This window comes from Nematolebias whitei, chromosome 19 (genome assembly GCF_014905685.2).
Source record: "Nematolebias whitei isolate Nwh7 chromosome 19, NemWhi1, whole genome shotgun sequence".
NCBI classification, from domain to species: Eukaryota; Metazoa; Chordata; class Actinopteri; order Cyprinodontiformes; family Rivulidae; genus Nematolebias; species Nematolebias whitei.
In genome coordinates, this window is record NC_056516.1 from 4,211,749 (window position 1) to 4,214,163 (window position 2,415).

The window sequence follows — 2,415 nt, forward strand, 5'->3', positions numbered from 1 at the left end:
TGAACTTGTCCTCCGTTTCCAGGAGTTCCAGTCCTGATGCCTGTGCAACCAGTTTATCACTGTAAATAAATAAACACTGTTATATTTACTCTGAGTCTCGTGTCGTTCCGGGTCTCGTTCGATTGGGTCACTCCTGAGATATCACAGATAAGGGTTCTTGCTCTTTGGGGAGCTCCAACGAATCCCTTTCTGAGTCGTCGGACCTGTCTATGGGTAAGACACCATAGGTTTGAGGTCCTTGGTCGACGTCATCGGTTGAAAAAAGAGCTATGGCCTGTGTTGGTTTTGTGAACCATACTGGCCCAGCTTCTTGACTTGGTACCAGGTTATCTGGGAGTCCTCCCAGAAATGGAATGCCTAGTTCAAAATCATGAAAATCAGTGGAAATCAACCATCCTAGCATAGTGTTTTTTTGGGATCATCACCTCATCCGTGCCTGTGTTACACACAGCAACAGATGTGGTCCTGGAGTCAAGGCTTACTTGGTTCGTGGCTTCCACGGACAGTCCCAAGTTGAAAAATGCAGGAGAAGGTAAAAAATATGCCTGTTTATGGCTAATAGCTTGTCCAGCTACGATGTGGATTCGCACCATTAGGTTAATCACCTGAGGTGGTACTGTGGTGGTTTGGTTGTTAGCAACCTGGCAGGCCTCTGGAATGGTCTGCCCAGCCTTAAGGTTTGCTGTGTCTAGCACAGGAGGATCCTTTGTGGCTGGTTTTAGGGACCACAGCACCTTGTTGATGGTGTCCACATGGACACCCAACCTTACCAAAATGTCAGAGCCTATGTAGGTCGCATGTGGTAAGTTTTGGATCACGAGAAACGGGTGAACCAGTTCTCGTTGGTTCCAGTTTAGTTTTAGGTTAATGACTCCTTCCGCGGTCATTACCTGTGAACTATTGGGAACTAATGGAAAGCGGAAAGCTTTTTTAATTAGTTCTAGACCCACGTGTTTGTGAACCAAGGTTTCATAGAAAGCTCGGTTAATTGCTGATTTATCTGTCCACAGAGACAGAACAGCATCGTTGGTGTGGGATCCTTGGATCTCTACACCTTTAACTACCAGTGGTAGGTAGTGTTTGGTGGACTCTGACTGCTCCAGCTCACAGAGGAGGCTTTCTTGTTGGGTCAGAGTTTGGACCACCGGGTGGGTCTCTTTGGTTTCACATGATTTCAAAGGAATACTCACCGGGCTCGTGTCCTCGGCTGAGGAGTCCTTTGCGCCTTCCGCAGTACCTGCTGTTAGGCAGTCTGTGTTACACTCAGGAGGCATTTCTATTGGCAGTGGTTTGCTCACCTTGGCCCACATCGTCTGATCACCATAATCTACAATCGCGTCAAAGCGATTTATAAAATCCTGGCCAACCAGAAATGGGATTGAGTCAACACTAGACACGCGTACCGGGTGGTATAGTGTCATTCTGCCAATCTGCATGTGAACCATTGCTATAGCTGTCAGGGTTGTCCTCTTCTCTGAGAGACCCTGCATTTCTACAGCACATTCTGTGAGAGGTATTACCCTGTTAACACTGCCAGCGGCTGTCCTCAGCTCCTCGAACAGTTTAGCTGACATAATTGTTATGTCCGCCCCACCGTCCAGTAGTGCTTCATGTGTGAGGACTCCTTCGAGTGTTACTGACAGGTACGCCTTCTTGGCGATCCCCCTTCTGATAAAGTTACACAGAAACCGCTTAGGTTTTTTCTGACGTTTCTTCACACGCTCAGCCTTGTCTGTGTAATCTTGGTTTGTCTGAACCGTCAGCACAGCAGTAGCTATTTCTGAGTGTTCAGCTTGCGATGACTCGTCATCGTTTGTGTGTGAGTTCACCCCCCCTTCTTCCGATGAGGGGTTGTTGGAGGCCACAACAACAATGTCTTGGTGTGTACCACCGACATCTGTGACGTTGTCATTCGCGCCCTCAGATTTAATAGTGATTACATCACTACATAGTGCTCCAGGTTGGTTTCTCGTGTCAGTGTGTTTCAAAGTTTCAAACAACCTGCATAGTTTATCTGTCTCTTCCGAGCTCAGAGGTGTAGGGCCTTGTTTCTGGAACCTTTGTGATGTTTTCGCCTCGGGTCGTTTTGTCCGAGGTGGAGGAGGGTTAGGTACGTCATTTGGGGGTTCCTTTTCGGACTTCCCCTGATAATATGGGTCACCTTGGTTCCCATATCTCTTCGTCCTACGCACACCCCACTTACGATAATCACGTTCATCCTCTGGGATTAAATTCAATCCCTTTAGATCTTTTTTGTCCCAGCGTGCACCTTCATGACGCGGTTTGTTAGTTTGAAAAGACTGCTTTTTCTCGCCTTTTTAGGAGGGGGAGGCGACACGCGCCGTCCTTCCAGTTCTTGCGAATGGGGTTTAACCTTTACACCAGGAAACACCTCTATGGGCGTCTTAACATGAG